The sequence below is a fragment of the Triticum dicoccoides genome, chromosome 5B (genome assembly GCF_002162155.2).
Source record: "Triticum dicoccoides isolate Atlit2015 ecotype Zavitan chromosome 5B, WEW_v2.0, whole genome shotgun sequence".
Lineage (NCBI taxonomy): Eukaryota > Viridiplantae > Streptophyta > Magnoliopsida > Poales > Poaceae > Triticum > Triticum dicoccoides.
The window spans coordinates 612,942,466-612,954,599 of record NC_041389.1 but is presented as its reverse complement, the minus strand read 5'-3'; the positions used below and the strand labels follow the sequence as shown (position 1 = coordinate 612,954,599).

The 12,134-nt window shown below is 47.5% G+C and overlaps 1 pseudogene; it reads right to left on the bottom strand.

The window, feature by feature from the left end:
• Positions 1 to 8,015: 8,015 nt before the first annotated feature.
• On the bottom strand, positions 8,016 to 11,263 carry LOC119306328 (annotated as a pseudogene).
• Positions 11,264 to 12,134: the final 871 nt, after the last annotated feature.

Here is a 12,134-nt window from a genome sequence, read left to right as displayed (position 1 = left end):
AGTTGGATGAGGAAATTTATATGGAACAACCAGATGGGTTTGTAATAGATGGTCAGGAAGGGAAAGTGTGCAAGTTGCTGAAGTCTTTGTATGGACTCAAGCAAGCACCCAAACAATGGACTAAGAAGTTCGAAAGAACTTTAACAGCCGCATGCTTTGTTGTGAACGAAGCTGACAAATGTGTGTACTACCACCATGGTGGGGGCGAGGGAGTTATGCTTTGCTTGTATGTTGATGACATACTGATTTTTGGAACAAATCTGAATGTTATTAAGGAGGTCAAGGAGTTCCTATCTTGCTATTTTGAGATGAAGGATTTAGGAGTGGCTGATGTCATTCTGAACATCAAGTTGTTGAGAGATGATGATGGTGGGATTACATTGCTTCAATCTCACTATGTGGAAAAGATCTTGAGTCGCTTTGGCTATAGTGACTGCAAGCCCTCTCCAACACCATATGATGCTAGCGTGCTGCTTTGAAAGAATCAAAGAATTGCTAGAGATCAATTGAAGTATTCTCAGATTATTGGCTCGCTTATGTACTTAGCCAGTGCTACAAGACCTGACATCTCTTTTGCTATTAGCAAACTGAGTCGGTTTGTCTCAAAACCAGGAGATGTGCATTGGAAAGGTCTAGAGAGAGTTTTGCGTTATTTGAAAGGCACTGCAAATTATGGAATTCACTACACTGGGCACCCAAAGGTGCTTGAAGGGTATAGTGACTCAAACTGGATCTCAGATGCTGATGAGATAAAGTCCACGAGCAGATATGTATTCACTCATGGAGGTGGCGCTGTTTCTTGGAAGTCTTGCAACCAGACCATCTTAACGAGGTCAACAATGGAAGCAGAACTCACAGCACTAGATACAACTACGGTCGAAGTAGATTGGCTTCGTCGGCTCTTGAATGACTTGCCGGTACTTGAGAAACCTGTACCGTGTATCCTTATGAACTGTGACAATCAAACTGTGATCACTAAAGTGAGTAGCTCAAAGCATAACATGAAGTCATCAAGACACGTTCAGAGAAGGTTAAAGTCTGTCAGGAAAATGAGAAACTCCGGAGTTATTGCATTGGATTATATCCAAAGTCTAAAAATCTGGCAGATCCTTTTACTAAGGGTCTATCACGTAATGTGATAGATAGTGCATCAAGGGAGATGGGAATGAGACCCACAATATGAGTTTTTCACAGTGGTAACCTATTCTTTGTGATTGGAGATCCCGTGAATTAGATGTGGAAGACAAGCTGTTAGTAAACTGAGAGGAGAGTATCCTTACTATTCACAATACCACTCCTTGAAGATGCAATACTCTCCGAATCTGCATGGCAGGTTGATGTATATCTTAACGTGTTCTAAGTGGCTCATTTAAGCAGAGATGTTATCCTGCAGAACATCTTTTGAAGAACACACCTATATGAGTCTAATTGTCAAATGTCGCAATCTATGAGAGTAGGGTTCTCTCTAGTAAACTCATGAAAGGTCACGGAGTATGACGCATAAGCTCCACCCATGGGGAAGAGCCACGGTAGCCACGTATCGGTCAAGGCTTTATGTGAAGCTAGATTCGCAGAAAACTTGCAGTTCAAGGCCCAGTCCACTATTCAAGTTGCTTACTAGTGTAGCATAGAGTTCTAGGTGAAAGTTCAACTTAACAGTCTCCACTGCAGTACCGGTATATAAAACAGTGTTTTGGAACCAAAGGCAAATTTCTATGTGCCTCTGGGATCTGGTGGGGGATTGCTGGAATTTTGTCTATTTGGGCAGCCCTATAACTATTTCAGAATTTCCTAATAAATCCTAGAGGCCCACTTAGCCCATTTGTGCAAGGCAAGGGATACTACTAAAGTTTAGTCCCACATTGCTAGTTTAGAGGGGGTTGGACCTCTTTATAAGGGAGGCTCCTTCCCCACTTGTATGAGCATGAGAACAAGAGGGACATCCACGCGCGCCCCTCCTCCGCCGCCCGCCTTGCCACACCATGCCTCGTCGCGCCACACCGCGGGTTGAGGGAACGAGCTGAGCCGATGTCTAAAGTTTTGCCACGCACTACGGGTATACGAAAGGTCACTCGGGAGCTGAAAAGTTTTTGTTGTAGTGGACATTGAATACGAACGCTGCACCCTTTGGCTGTTTTCTGTTTATTTCGTCTCCCTCGTTCCCTTCAGCTCCCGGCGCTGCCCTCTCGCCTCCTTCTCTTGCGCCTATAAAAGGGAGGTCGCTCCTCTCAGCAAGATGCACCAAAACTACTCCTTCCCTCGCCATCGGTTCCATCTCTGAGCTGCTGTTGTCTTCCTCATTCCGGCTTGCGGCGTGCACCGCACGTCGGGACAGTAGGCCTCCGAGACCACACCTTTTGAGTCCTGTACGGGAGAAGGGTGATAAGGTTTTTGGGGAGCGCTCAGCGCGACTACTTGCTGCTTCATCACGGACGATCCGGTCACCGACGACTACTTCCCCGACGACGACTTCTACCCCGACGTCCACGACCTCCTCGACGACATGGCAGGCGAGGACACCGACCCCAAGTCCAGCGCTTCTGCTGCTGCTGTGCCGTACGTATTCTTCTCCTTTCTGTTAGAAGTCCTGCTACAGTTCTTGGCTCTAGTTTCTGCCCTACGTATGTTAGGTTCTATGTCGTATAAGCAACTTCATCTAGTGTCTGTTCTAGATGTGTTTACCTCAACTTTATATATGCAGACGATGTTTACCTTCTTTTTGTCAGATTGCATGACTTGCTTTATATTTGCTATTTTAGTCATGCTTTTTCTAGTATTTCCGTTAGCAAAATTATTTAGTAAATTGCTCACATTTCCAATAAAATCTAACACATGCTTACTGATGACCGCACTCACCTCGGTCGTGCTCCTCTGTTTTCCCCCTGCGTTCGCTTTATTTCTAGTTGTCCGCCATGTAAAATAGGGTCTAGCATATTGTATATGTACACATATTTGTATACGTATGTAATTGTATTCTGATCATCTAGACGTGAGGCTGGATGTTAGCCACCCACGCAAAAACCCTAAACCTAGCTCTTCAACTTGGTATCAGATAGCCACCGGGCCATCGCGCGAACCCTTCGACGCCGCCACCCGATCCATCCGCCGCGCGCCGCCGCAGCCGCGAGGTCCCTTCTCCACCGTCGCGCGCCGCCCTACTCCGTGCCGCCGCGATGTCGTCCGCCGCCCTTTCGCTCTCCAACAGCATTGGCACCATCACCTTGCTCGCGGCTGCCACCGTCCCCGCCGCACTCGCCGTTCCAGTGATCTCCGTCCGCCTTGGCCGCCACAACTTCATGCTGTGGGGGGCATCGCAGGCACCGTCTTAGCCGGCGCCAACCTCCATGGCTACCTAGACGGCACCATCGCGGCACCCGACAAGACCATTGTTGTGGGGACTGGCGATGCCGCGATGACCGCCGCTAATCTGGCGTACCACCATTTGTGGACTCAGGACCAGAAGGTCAAGGGCCTCCTTCTCACCTCCATGGAGGAGGACATTGCCTGTCAGCTCATCAGCTGCGAGACGGCGCAGGCGGTATGGACGGCCGTCGGTGCCATGTACGGTGCGCAGAGCCGCGCCAACATCCATCACATCCGGCGTCAGCTTTAGACGCTGAAGAAGGAGAAGATGTCCACGGCTGAGTACATGCACAAGATGAAGGCCCTCGCTGACACCATGGTCGCCGCCGGCTCTCCAATTTGATGATGAGCTCATTGATCACATCCTCACAGGACTCGGCTCCGCCTACAACCCCATCGCCACCTCCCTGGGTGCGAGTAATGCACCTATGCTCTACTCCAGGTTCTACTCGCTCGTCTTGTCATTCGAAGTGTTGCAGGCTCAGCAGAGTGCGTCAGAGGGGTGGACTCCCTCGGGCCCTTACAACCATGGCGGACGCGGCCGATGGCAAAGGCCAGCCCGGGCAAGGCCGTCAAGGCGACAACGGCGGCCCCAATGGTGGCTGCGACTGCAACTCCTCCTACGTCGGCAATGGTCGGCAAGGTGGAGGGGGTAACGACGACAACAATGGCGGTGATGGCCATCGCAACAACCGCTGGCGCCCCCGGTGTCAAATTTGCAAAAACTGGGGGCATGAGGCTGATGATTGCCGCAAGCGTTATGACCAGGACCACAACCCTCGCTCCACCAATTCGGCCTCCACCAACACCTTCGACTATCCTTGGATGCTGGACACCAGGGCTAGGGATCACCTGACGAGTGATCTTCAGCGCCTCCAGGTTCATGAGCGCTATGATGGCAAGGACCGGGTTCAGGTGGCAAATGGTACAGGTTTGTCTATTTCACACATTGGTCATTCTCGTTTACCCGGTTCATCTCTCAAACTACGCAACATCCTTCATGTTCCACACATAAGAGAGCATCTTCTTTCTGTCTATCGCCTTGTTTCTGATAATGACGTGTTTGTTGAATTTCACCGTCGTCTTTTCTTTGTTAAGGACAAAGCAACCAGTCGCGTCATTCTTCAAGGTAGCAGTCGAGGGGGGGGGGGTCTATCCGATTTCCTTTACTCGTGCTTCGTCCTTGTCATCTCGCCATGCTTCATCTAGTGTCCGAGTTTTGTCGTCGCAATGCCATCAACGTCTAGGTCACCCTACCAATAATGTGGTCACCTCCATTGTTTGCAGTCATGATCTTCCATGCTCTAGTTCAAATACTTCACCATTAGTGTGTGATTCCTGTCAGCGTGCTAAGAGTCATCAACTACCGATTCTACGTCTTATCATGTCACTACTGCACCTCTTGAATTAATACATTCAGATGTTTGGGGTCCTGCTATTGTGTCTTCGAGGGGGGGGTACAAGTATTATGTTAGTTTTTTTGATGATTACATGTGCTTTACTTGGATTTATTTGCTTAAACATAAGTCTGATGTTGAGCCAGTCTTCTATAACTTTCAGGCTCATGTTGAACGCCTCTTGGATTGCAAAATCAAGGTCGTTCAGTCCGACTGGGGTGGTGAAAATAGCAAAAGCTTCATCGCTATTTTCAACGCACGGGCATCTCCCACCGTGTGTTGTGTCCACATACATCTCAGCAAAACGGTATTGCTGAGCGCAAACACCGTCATTTGGTCGAGACCGGCCTCACCTTACTGGCGCACTCGTCTCTCCCACTCCGGTTTTTGGATGAGGCCTTTCCTACGGCGTGTTATCTCATCAACCGTATGCCCACTCCGGTTCTCAACAAAGACACGCCCCTGGTCGGCCTGTTTCATGTTCAGCCCAATTATTCCTCTCTCAGGATTTTTGGATGTGCTTGTTGGCCTAGTCTCCGCAAGTATAATGCTCACAAGCTGGAGTTCCGTTCCAAGATGTGTGTCTTCCTTGGTTATAGCCCTCTGCATAAGGGCTATAAGTGTCTTGATCGCACCTCGGGTAGGATCTACATTTCTCGTGATGTTGTTTTTGACGAGTCAGTTTTCCCTTACTCCATCCCGGGTGTCTCGGTTGACATTGCCTCCATTGAGCACACTCTCACTTTTCCATCTAATGAACCGGTTTCGAATGTCCATGTGCGGAAATACAACCTGTCCTATTTGTCACCTGACTTGTTTTCTGCAGATGCTGCTCTAATTTCTTCCCAGGAACACGTCACCGCACCTGCATCCGCCGGTGCGATCGACGTGCATGGCCCCGACATGCATGCCACACCTCCCGAGGCAGCCTCGCCGGCCTCGCCCACTGGCGTGTCCATGGCCCCGTCTGCCTCGCCCACTGGCGCGACCGCGGGCACGACTGGGTCGCCTGCTGTGTCCCCTGCCTCGCCTGGGTCGGCCCAGCCCGCCTCGCCTACATTGGTCGTTGTCGGGTCGCCAGCTGCGTCCTCTGGGTTGCCGTCTCCGCCTGGCTCTCCCTCCTCGCCTGTTTCGGCCCAGCCCGATGCGTCACCCCGGCCCATGTTGCCTTTTGCTGACGATCATTCAGCTGCGACATCACCGGCTGGGTCTCCCTCATCGCCGCCACCTTCTACCGGTGATGCAGCTCCTAGGCATACTACGGTCACCCCTCACCGTGATCATAAGCGTAAGGCCAATACATACACGGATGTCACGGTGCGGTACGACACTCGTCGGCGTGCATTCTTCGCCGCACCCACTTCTCATCGTGATGCTCTTGGTGAACCTGCTTGGCGTGCCGCCATGTCTGAGGAATTTGCTGCCCTTCGTCACACGAACACATGGGTGTTGGTGCCTCGGCCTCCTGGTGTTAATATTGTGGGCTGCAAGTGGATCTTTAAGACCAAACATCGTCCGGATGGTTCTGTTGACAAGCACAAAGCTCACCTCGTTGCTCGTGGTTTTACTCAACAGCAAGGGATAGACTATGGAGATACTTTCAGCCCCGTGGTGAAGCCTACCATGGTTCGTCTGGTCCTCTCTCTCGCCATCTCCCGCGGGTGGTGTCTTCGACAGATTGATGTGAGTAATGCTTTTCTTCACGGTTTTTTGGCCGAAGATGTCTATATGCAGCAGCCACCTGGCTTTGAGGATGCTCGTTATCCCTCTCATGTCTGCAAACTCCAGAGGTCCATCTACGGGCTCAAACAGTCGCCGCGTGCCTGGTATGCTCGGTTGAGTCAGCTTCTTTCACAGCTTGGCTTTGTTCCTTCCAAGGTAGATGCGTCCTTGTTTATATTTTCACATGGTGCTGTTCAGATCTACATGCTGGTGTATGTTGATGATATTGTGATTACTGGTTCTACACCTACTGTGGTGGATCGCCTTGTGCAGTCCTTGTCTGCGAGTTTTCCCATCAAAGACTTGGGCAGGCTGGAGTACTTTCTTGGACTGGAAGCGTCCTTTCATTCAGGGGGCACGACATTGACACAAAAGAAGTATGCACTTGATCTTCTTCATCACGTCAACATGGAGAACTGCAAGTCCACTTCCACTCCACTTGCTACATCCGAGAGCCTCTCGCGTCACACTAGTGCATTGCTGAGTATCGATGACTCTTTCAGGTACCGCAGTGTAGTTGGAGCACTGCAGTATCTGACACTCACTCGTCCAGATATCTCCTTTGCCATGAACAAAGTGTGACAGTTCCTGTCTCAGCCTACGGAGGTTCATTGGGAAGCAGTTAAGCGTATTCTGAGGTATGTCAAAGGTACTCTAGACACGGGACTAAGGATTCATCAATTCAGATTAACTGGAGTCTGTATATTCACCGATGCAGACTGGGCAGGTTGTGTTGATGACAGGCGTTCTACTAGTGGCTTTGATGTTTTTGTTGGACTCAGTCTTATATCTTGGAGTTCCAAGAAGCAACCTATAATCTCGAGGTCTAGCACCGAGGCAGAGTATAAGGCATTAGCAAATGGCGCGGTTGAAGCCATTTGGATAGATGCAGTTCTCACAGAACTTGGAGTCACACGGCAGCGCACACCCATATTGTGGTGTGATAACTTAGAGGAAACTTACCTGACGGCGAATCCAGTGTTTCATGCTCGTACCAAACACTTTGAGATTGATTTCCATTTTGTGAGGGAATGAGTAGATGCTGGTAAACTGGAAGTCAGGTTTATCTCAACTGATGATCAGTTAGCGGATGTATTTACTAAACCTGCTACTCGATAGATGCTAGACCGTTTTAGAACCAATCTGAATCTTGTATGTAGTTCAGATTGAGGAGGCATGTAAAATAGGGTATAGCATATTATACATGTACACGTATTTGTATACGTATGTAATTGTATTCTGATCATCTATATATTGAGACGTGAGGCTGGATGTTAGCCTCCCACGCAAAAACCCTAATCCTAACTCTTCAACTCGCCAGTCCCATAGCAGCATCGATAACTTTTACTGAAGAACACAACAGAGGTCCGAAGCAAGAATCGCACTCGATTTTACTATTGCAGGTACTACGTCATGTTTTTCCTTGCTTCTTACACAGGGTGTACTAGTGACCCAAAAATATAACTGCTCCAGCGGCACAGGTGGTTCCAGCTCTCGTCAACCCAAGGGTAAAAATACAACAGCACGGGTACATCATGTCTTTGCTTCGCAACCAGAGGCATCGGAGCTGAGGGTGACGCACGGGAACCAGTATCTACGCTTGGCGTCCCTGTGTCCGTCCTCGATCATAGCAAGTCCCTCCTGGTAGCGCAACAGAGTTTCATGGGTTAGAAGTCACCCATGTTATACACGTGGCAAAGAATTTTACAGCTAATTTTATCCTGGGCATTGAAAGTGCCCATGGGCATGCACATGGCTCTAGAAAATCGCAGTGTAGGGTCCAGAGTGAATATATCAGAGTTTCAACATAACTTGCAGTCTAAAAAACAAAGTTGGTTTTCTTTCCTTTTGGTGCGGGAATGAACCATGTATCATAAAGAGTAAATCCAGAGGCGGTGTTTACCTTTAGCAAAGTTTCAAACGCATCGATTGCATGTCCAGTTGACGGCGCGCCCCAGTTGACCATAAGAACTCCTTCTCAACTTGTTCTATGGTGACATAGCCTTTAGCCTGCATGTGAATAAGGTTACAACTATAATGTGGTATTATGGTACAGGTTACACCAGTTTATGCATGTTCTCGGTTTGATAGGTTCTATCAACCTATGTCTTGCTTGTCTAGTACCTAATTGAAATAAGCTTGGCAAAAGACTTTTCCAATCTACTGTATGGGGATTTTAACTTCAACATATGCCAATTGATATGCTTGTATTGTAACATTGTGTCAAAAAACACAAACCTGAGCTACTTCAAGTATCCCATTATGATCTTTATTTAACTTAGTAGGAACCGATCGCACAAGCTTTTTCTTCCCAACAGAAATTACTTCAAAACCACTACCAAGGACCTGCATGCAATATAGTGCAGATTCTAAAATGATGTGAAGCATCAATTTCCCGAAACATATTATTTGATAATAAGCTTATAAGACTGACCTTCAGCTTACTTATAGCGCGTAAACAGTCATCTGACGATAATGAACCAAGATCAGTTTTTCTTTTCTAGCAGAGAAGTTTGCGGAGTTCTAACAAGTCAATAAGACCACCATTATGCGACCTTGTTGCTATGCATATGTCAACGATCTGAACGCCTGCCATAATAGAGATGGATGTTAAGCTGAGCATAAAAAGGTATAAGAGAAACTTACAAGATACAAAGGATATCAAAGGAAGCTAAAGTATACCAACCCAATTCATAGTAGAAGTCACCAATTCCTAGGAGCTCTGCCCAAACTCCTTTATTCGATGCCAATGGATCTACTCCAACTTTTGCACACATTTCATGAAACTGCTGTCTAAATACCGGATTTTTATGGATGTCACTCTGCACTAGCACAATCATGTACATACCATTAGCAGAGGTAACTGAAATATGCTTTGCTATTAGAAATTTATTATCATCTCTTGCAGTACACGGGGATAAAAGTATAGTAACACCACATAGGAATTACGCCATGAGAAGAGTGAAATCTAGAACTATCAGCTATCACAAAAAATAGCTATCGATTGACACCTAGCTGATACTAGATGATATGAAATAAAGTTCTACTTCGTGTACTCTGGATCCAGACAGGCGTTTTAGCAGAATATCAGTTTTTACTTGGTTTGATAAGGATGTGATTAACTCATTACTCATCAATCGGCCAAACCCCAGGGTAATACTTGTCACTAAAATAGTAGAAATCAACAAATGAAGTCGCTGACATTGCATAATTTTTTTTGCCATAAACCATAACGGTAACATATAGCTTTCTATATGTACAATCCGCTGGATGCTAATTTGAGAAGGTGCGTGATGATGGAAAATATCAAAATGGCTGATTTTCCCTCCTCTTGACACCTTTCCCAATAGTAGCATATTAGTCAGACCAGGGTGTATATCAGTATATGAGTAATTCCGCACACACATAAAAAATCGCAACAGCACATTATGTTTGCTCAGTTTTGGGTACATGCAGGTCATGCACTTAAAAGCTAGTTAGGCTCCCCTTTCGAAGTTTGATTCACAACTTTAATTCATACAGAAGCAATAAGTAGACTGTTTCCAGTTTTGCCAAAAATAGTCACTCCATTTGTGATTGTTAGAATCCAGCAGATAGCAGATAGCAGGTACAAACAAATGTGGAAGATAGCAAGATCGATAGGTAGATCAGAAAAATAGTTAGTATCATGTCAATTCAGTGGAACTGCCGTAAGCAATTTGTCCCCTTCACTTGAATTCCCCTCAGCTAGCGCAAGCAATGAATTACCTTATGCTTGCGAGCGAATTCTTCGAGCTGCGACCTGAAGGTCGCGAGCTGCTCCTGCATGACGTCCGTCCTGACCTTGGCCACATTCTCCCCGACCAGACGGAATTTGTCCTGGAAGTTGCAAGAACAATTGCATCGCCACAAAGTTTCTTTGTAGCTGGTTCTATACGGTGCCCCTTATCTGTACCGTTGACCACCATATAGAGATGTGTGCTAGTGCTAGAATTAGCAATAGTACCCCTGTAGCACAGAGTGATTAGTCTGAAAAGTCGAGTGAACAGTAGCAAGATTCCTTCGTAGGGATTGCGTGCCACCAGAGCTGTCCCCATCGTGTCACTCACTGGTCTCCATGCATGTTCTGTCTCGGGGGCCACCCGCACAGCCCCCAACAGTAGGGAGATTCCTGGCAGGTCTTGCATGCCTGCAGACCATTTTCTTTCTAATCCCATGTGTCCGAGAGAGTGGACAAGTGGCAGTATGAGAGAGAACATATTAATTTGGTTGTAGAGGCTCCGAGAGAGAAAAAAGAGAAGTGAGTGAAAGAATAAACTTTTTTTCATGAGAGAGAGAGCAGTAACGAAAGTTTTGGAGGAGAGAGAGGGGCCGGCAGAGAGATGAGAGAAAAAGCTCACGTACCCACCGCCTCTAGCCAGCAAGAGAGCAGGTCATCCATCGGAGAGTGAGTTTTTTTTTTAATTGTGTAGAACTGTAGCTACCGCAGTGCTCCATAGTGACAGAAACTCTAGCTTGGGTCGCTATCAGGGGCCTCAGCCCTTGCCAGAGTATTAAGCGCTGGGTGCCTGCCATGTCTCTTAATTTTTAATCTACGCACACATCTACCTGCACCACAGTCCAGATTGAATGGCTGTGATAGTAGGTACCATGTAGCTCGTCCTACAAAAAACTGCTCTCTTGCATCTCGGATCCAAAGGATGAAAAACCACACGCCATGTAGGCTAACCACTAGAAAAAATTGCACATACGCGAGTTGGCGCCGCGTTCTGCAAGCCGGCGATCCCCGGCCGCCTCCTCATTCTCCGCCTCCTGCAGCGCCCTTCCGCCCGGTGTCGGATCCAGAATTTTAAAACAGGGTGGTGCACACTAAAAAATTTACAATAAATATGACATGTCAATAGCACAAAAGAAATTGATCAATATAATCTTACAAACATGAGTTTTTTTACGGTGATTGGGTTAGTACTCGGAGTACTTAGCAGTACTTACATGTCTGATCACGTCTGATTTTTATTAGCCGTCCGATCTTGCGGGGAATTTTAATTGATTAAATTTAATATGTTAATTGCGATAAGGGCATAATGGTCCAGGGGGAAATATCTTTTCTTGAACCGATCACCCGAGGACCAGATCCATGTCTACTCGATCCAGTTCAGAATCCTCCTCCGATGTGTTCGTCGCCGCTCGCCGCTCCTGACCTTCTCCGTCCCCGACCTGCCTGGTGAGAGGAATAAATTCATCGTCCTCGTCCTTCTCCATCCCCAGCCCCCCACGCCGTCACCGAAGAAGAAGCCCGGATCTGCGCCGGCTGAATCGGCGGCGACGGCGGCGGGCGATTCCATCTCTTCGCGCGTATCATCATTAAGGTATGAATCCGGCTTGGCATTCTACTCGTTCTCTTGGCCGTTGCGCCCCTCCACAATGCATGCAGTACAACCTCAACCCCACAAGATCTGGGTAATTTAGCAGTATGCGAGATTTATACGGACTAGAACAACGAATGGAAAGCTTCATCGTGGCATAGTTTCTCTTGAGCTAATCGCATCATGTTAGTTTAACTAAGATGTTGAGGGCATTGCTTACTTCCTTTGGTACCGCAGAAAAAAAGTGACATACTTGACGTTTGAGATGAGATATACTAAAGGAAGATGAGATACTGGTTCCATAGTT